The following is a 7,022-nucleotide window of genomic DNA, read 5'->3' as shown; positions in this document are numbered from 1 at the left end:
TTATCTTAAACAGTAGAGGCATGGTTCTGTTCTAGACACAACGACACTCCTTCGAGGAATAGAACCAATAGGATTCTGGTCGGGTTGGCCGGATCTACCGACAATTCCATGAGTTCTTTGTTGGGTTGTTGTGGCCCATAGAATTCACAATGGAAGGTTTCAGCCACTTCACAATCACAAGCAATTTATTAGGAGCATGCATGAGTAGAAGTTAAACCAAGTTGGACCATGAGGACTGTAGGGTCATACCTTCCAACATGGACCAATCAGATTTCACAAGCAATTTATTAGGAGCATGCATGAGTAGAAGTTAAACCAGGTTGGACCATGAGGACTGTAGGGTCATACCTTCCAACATGGACCAATCAGATTTTTGGTTCATTCAAGGTAAAGAGATAACAGGTTACTTAGAATTAAGGTTTATAATATTGTAATGTATCGAGGCCTTTCCGATATGCTCAGACTATGATTCAGAGGGTAGTTAGGACTTAAATCGATTTGCTTAGAATCGATTTTGACCGACTAATATAAATTCATACGCCCAACCAATATATCGTCCTGTATCAATATTTAAAACTTTGCTTGGAACTATATGTAGGGTGTTTGTGTCATTTTAATTAGGGGTGAAAGTGGTTGAGGTCAACCCTAACCAGGCCAAAAATTTCAGGTTGGGTTAGGATCCAATAGGGCTCTAGTTGGGGTCTGGTTGGACTTATTTCTCTACTTTCTTGTACCAAACTTTTTTATTATGCTTTTGGAAATTTTTTGCTTTCAAACTTAAAATGGTTGACATACATACATATACTTATGAATATATAATTGCACTTATACATAAATAACTATGCTTTGACTATGATGCCAGAAATGCCTGAAAAATTGATAACCAATCAACCAACATCATAAGAATGATAACCAATCAGATGAGTATTCATTAAAATTCAGGAGGGGGTGTTGATCGGTCAAAGCCTTTATATATCTTGTCTTTCTAGCATCATAGATTTTTGAAATAAATATTTATATAATATTTATACATACAAATACAAAGTTAAGTCAGATTTGGATTGCTATGTATTGGTTAAAACCTCAAACCTGACCCAACCTGAAATCAGGCTCATACTTTTGGGATCGGCTTCAGTCAAAGCAAGGTCGGTTCGCATAGTGTTCGAACAGCCTTTACAACCTTTCATCTGGAATATCTCCATATTTCTATGTTTTATTTCATGGGAAGATATTCCCAATGCAAGACAATGATGGCTGTTCGAATGGACTTTGCTCTGATTGAATCCGGTTTCCATACTTTTCAACTCTAATCCTAATCGAAATTCAACTCAACTCAACATAAGTTTGGACTTACTCAACTCAAGGTGCAGCTATGTGTAAAATTGGGATCATCTGCCAACAAAATAGGTTCCAACTCTCTGCCAACTTGATCTAACACTGCACACCGATCACCATGAGAATGAATCTCACCATAAAAGTAGAACCTACTATGTATAAGATTTAGACTTGGTGATGGAGGCCCTTACCTGTTTGGGAAATTTTCTTTTTTTTTTCCACTACGGTACGTCGGTACCGAAAAGATATGATACCTAACAAATTAATAACATTTCGCTCAAATTCATAAAAGTTTCCAACCTGGTTGGTAGCGGAGCGGAGACTTCTTGATGTAATCTCTTCACAAGTGCAAACTTATAGTTGATTGCCAAATTTATAGGATGTCAGCTTTGTTAATATCTTATTTTTCCACTTATAATGTAAATTAATAAAATTAGTTATTGGATGGAAAACTAAAATATGGGATGTAACAGAATTTAGAAATAATTACGCTAATAATAATATTAGATTTTATCAGTAAAACATTTACTAATTAGATGCAAATTCTAAAATTGTATAAAGAAAATTTTAGAAAACTTATGGAATGAATTAAAATGTTATCAAATAACACCACCATTATTGCATGTGCTGTCTAGAAGAAATCACCACGAAACTACTCAAATTAGTTTCGTCATCGCACTTTTTGTTCAAAGCAAGGTTTTTAAAATCGAATTGGTTATTGGTCCAGTTTCCGGATCAAATGGTCCGGTCATTTAAACTGAACAGACGGATTGTTTTAGGAAAAAAAAAATGATCAAAATCGTTTAATAGTTTGAACAGTTTAAATGGTTCAACTGCCTGGATCAATGGTTTGCAGACTAAATCAACGATTTTTGGCAAAATAATGATTCTGGGGTAAAATATAATTAGTCACCTGACCGATTCTCAGTTTTCTAGTCTAACCATCCGGTCCGGTCCAATTTTAAAAACCATGGTCCTAAGTATTTAGATTGCACATTGTATAAAAAAGAAAAAAAAAAAAAAATTAGGTTGCACCAATTAATCGAAAACTTGGTTCAAGAAGAAAGAACAAGTGATTCCATTGATACTTTGACGTGTAGGTTATTCAAAACACCTCTAACTTGAGATCATGGGCCCTAAACTATGAGCTTTTCTATTTTTTTAAGCTCGTCTATTCTAAGTTCTTACTAGCTTAGCCCAACTCCATCCTGGCCCAACTATACATTTATATATACACATGCAAGCATGAATACATAAAAGTATATAAACTTCTTATTTAAAAAGTCTGAATTATTAACACTAAATATTTTTTACAACTTTTCAATACATAAATGGGCCTCATAGACTTGCTTGAGTCCGATAGAGCAACCCAAGCCCAGCCTAAGCCGGGCGTTAAATCCAATTCTTTGGATTGGCATGGATTGACCTTAAACTAGGCCCAGCCCACCCAAATATCCTATGCTTATAGATTCAAGCAAAAAAGCCAACATTTAATGGGTCCTAAGCTAAAGATGTCTAATGGATTGTTTAATAATAGCCGAAGTTGCTGAATTTAGTGGATTATTGTTTTGTCTTGTAGTGAATAAAATACTTAAATAATACAATATTTCAAATTATGGTAAGCTACCCAACTTCAACTTCAGTCCTTAAAGATCCCCCTAACCTTCTTAAAATCTCAGTTCATCCACTTCAGCTGAAGAGTAGCTGGTGGTGAACGTTTTTGTATTTTCAGGTTATTAAAATCCCTTCTATGCTGAAAATATTAATTTTCTTGTCATCTACATAAAAAATCCGAAAAGGGTGGAAAACAAAATTTTGCCAATGAAATAATAGATGAAATATTTCTGCCTGAACAATGAAGAAACAAAAAACAGACTCTAAGACCTGTTACAAGAAAGAAAAAAAAAATCTTCATTCGACCTCCAATTACAAATGAATCTGGGAGAGACACGGTCACTGTCATCTTTCAATTTGTTTTGAAACCTAATTAAAAGGTGGAACCTATATTTATAGGGAGGGTCAGACCTTTTATTATGATTTCTAAAGGGTCCAAACAATTTTGTAGGTCCTCTAGCCCCAAGCAAAGAGATGGCCATTACTCTATTTTAGCCAATCGCTACTATGTTTCTTTATTTCTCATATTACCCTGGTCAAATTCCTATATGCCAAATTCTAAAAAAATTCCATTTAGGGGTGTCAATCAACCAGTTTTGAATTCGACCCTATCTAAATTAAAATCAATTTAAATAGATTGGATGGACCAATAAGATGTATTAAATTGGATCAGTTCAGATTAATGGTCCAAATTATTTATTGGATTGGTCCTGGTCCATCCATGATGGATTTACATTGAATTGGGTTGGATTGAATCAGTATCCGGTCCTTTGGTAGAAGATAAGAATACAGGTATCATTGGACCAGGTCTGGGTTGGAATCATTCTAAATTAAAACCAATTTGAATAGATGGGAAGGCCAGACATTGACTTGGACTTATCCAAAATGGTCCAGAGTATTGACGGATTGGATTGGGCCTGATCCATCTGTAATGGACTCATATTAGATTAGAGCAAATCTGGTCCTAAGGCTCAGTTTGGAAGAAATACAAATGCAAATATATAAAGTGCAAGACCTTATATTTTGTATGTATTTGCATTGTACATATTTGCATTTATACTCCTTCCAAACTGAGCCTAAGTCTGAATTTGGATGCACTACACTCTACAAATTTGCATTTATACTTCTTCCAAACTCAGCCTAAAGAATTTGACTTTGATCAGTGCAAGCCCCGTGGTCATACCGTTCCTACATTATGAGAATGCGCCACACGTCCATAGCTTTCATTGTCTCGCACCGTTGGCTCAAGTAGCTTATTCTCTCAAATGAAATCAAAATTTTTATTATTTTTTTCATTTCCCTTCCCGCTTCTCTCTGTACAGAATCGAACCCACCAAACCCCTCTTCACTCTCCCTCTCCAACCGAGGGTGAAGAAGTGGGTACAATAATTCTAGAAATTTCTTGATATTTTACATTTTGCCCTTATCCTAGAATATTTCCCTTGTTTATGCACATGTTTAATTAACATTCTAGAATATTTAGTACTTGAATCCTTAATCAATAGGTTGAAAATGGACCGGTATAACCTGAGTTCAATCCAAATTGGATGGGTCCTGGTACTCATGAAATGCCACCATCTTACAGTAATATTTATGTATTATTTATTTATTATTATATAATATTTTTAATATTATTAAATAATATGTAATAATATTATTAAATAGATGATGGTAATAAGGGCAATAACATCATTTCATCACATCTGAAATGTGTCTAATTTTGATATAAGACATGATCTCATTTCTTATACATGTTGGTGTTTTTTTTTTTATTTTTTATATTTCACCATTTTTTTTTTGAAATTAGTTCAGAGGTATTAATTCAAAGCCCGACTATCCTCTGAACCAGTGGCTGATCCAATACAATCCCTATAAGAATGTATCAAAAAGTCACTGGCAAAATACGTATAAACCGATATAAACCAATACATATCGACATTTTATACCTTGATTAGAAGTATATATGATCTCAGACGCTCCCTTTATCTATAAAAAGGAAGTTTCTTAAACATCCATCAAATGCAACCTTAGTTAAGGCTTAAACATCCATCAAATGCAACCTTAGTTTATTTGGATCTGTATATTAATTATTTAACCTTATCAGATCCTGTTATCTTTAAGCTCCCAATTTTCATTCTACATGTAGAATTGACAACACTTGTACGTATGTGCCATGCACTATCTTGTTTTAAGAAATGCTAGGGAAATAAAATAATCCGTTATTATAAATTAAACATTAATATTCACTTATGATATTTAGCCTTGATAGGGGAGAAAAAATCCTTCCCCACTCCAAATTTGACTTTGTTCAGCAATAAAAGGTTTTGGTCAATGTTTAACACAAAGATGGGATCTTCATGTTACTTCTATAATTAACATAAACTCTAGTTAACTATTAGGGTCATGGGCGAGCTGGCCCTGAGAAACACGTGGTCACTCAGTCATCGCCCAACCACGATGGTATAGTCCGGTCATGTCAGCATAGCTTAGTCACATCGGCTTAGCTTGACCGAGCTATGTTATTATTGTAGTCCCCGTCTCAATCCTCCAGCCACGTCAGCTATGCGCCTCATGGATAAGCTCAACTGCGAATAAGGGAGTGGGATGACAATTCCGCCGAGGAGTGGGACTCTACCTCGGTAACCTCGATGTAGGGCTTTATCCCGATCCCCCCGGAAGCCTAATCCGACCAGGAGATGAACCCCCCGGCTATAAAAGGGTGCTCCATGCTCAAGGTAAGGGATTCAGATCTCTAGCACTCGCACTGTTACCTTGCTCGGACCAGCAACCTCATTGCTTGGCCCAACCATTCACCACTGTCTTATTGACTTGAGCGTCGGAGTGTCTTCCCGGGGACAACTCCTCGGGCCTCTGATGACTTTTCTTGATCACATGTTACATAGCACGGCACCGTCCTTATAAGCTCGACACCACCCAATCAACAAGAACTATTTGGTTGCTTTCCTCAGTTCGTGCACCACCTCGGATTGAGCACCATCAGATTGGTGCCGTCTGTGGGAACACACAAAAAGCCTTCCCAGAAAAACCTTTCGCCGCGCATACTGTCAAGGAGCTACCCTTCTTCTAGGAAATCATGGACGAGATGCCCCCCACTGGATGGTGAGCCCCCCAATTCGACAAGTATGATGGGAACACCGACCCTTTTGACCATGTTGTGGCACTCAAATCCCAGATGATGTTGCACAACACATTGGAAGGGTTGATGTGTAAAGCCCTTGTAGCTACCCTGCAAGGCCAGATTTGGCATGGTACTCCTCCCTGCCGCTGCATTCTATAGCATCACGGGACCAGTTGGAGACCCAGTTTTTGGTGTAGTTCACCGCCAGCCAGAAGCATTGGAAAACTTCGACCAGCCTCATGCAGATCCGACAGAGAAAGGCGGAGACTCTCAGAGATTACCTGGCGAGGCTCAACAAAGAAGCACTCTAGGTTAGAAACTTGAACTAGTCAGTCGCAATTACGGCCATACAGCATGGGTTCTGCCCTTCCCCGTTCAATATCTCCATCTTTAAAAATCCTCCTCAAACCCTAGTCGCGCTAATGAGCCATGCGCAGAAGTACATCAACGCTGAAGAGGCTTAGGCGCAGCTAAGAGACGAAGATGAGAAGCTCGACAAGAAGAAGAGAGACATCGATGAGTGGAATTCCGAGAGGTCGGATAGAGATCACAAGAGATAGGACCGACCATACCATAGACCTCAGACCCCTTCATTGACTTATCGGAATTTCATGCCACTCAATATTTTGCGGTCTAAAATTCTGATGCAAATCCGAGACCGCAACTACATCAGGTGGCCTGAGAAGATGAAGACGCAAAGTAACAAGAAGAACCGAGACAAGTATTGTGAGTTCCACAAAGACCATGACCTTGATACAGAGAATTGTTTCGACCTCTGCAACCACATTGAAGATCTGATTAGGTGTGGTTACCTCAACGACTTCATCGATAGAAGTGAGAAGCCAGCCTAAGAAGAGCAGAGAATGGAGGTAGATTGACAACTGCCGCCCCGAGGCCCCCCGACCGGCATGATCCACATCATATCAGGAGGAAC

The sequence above is a fragment of the Nelumbo nucifera genome, chromosome 2 (assembly GCF_055504915.1).
Source record: "Nelumbo nucifera cultivar China Antique chromosome 2, China Antique-T2T, whole genome shotgun sequence".
NCBI classification, from domain to species: domain Eukaryota; kingdom Viridiplantae; phylum Streptophyta; class Magnoliopsida; order Proteales; family Nelumbonaceae; genus Nelumbo; species Nelumbo nucifera.
This window is presented reverse-complemented; position numbering follows the sequence as displayed.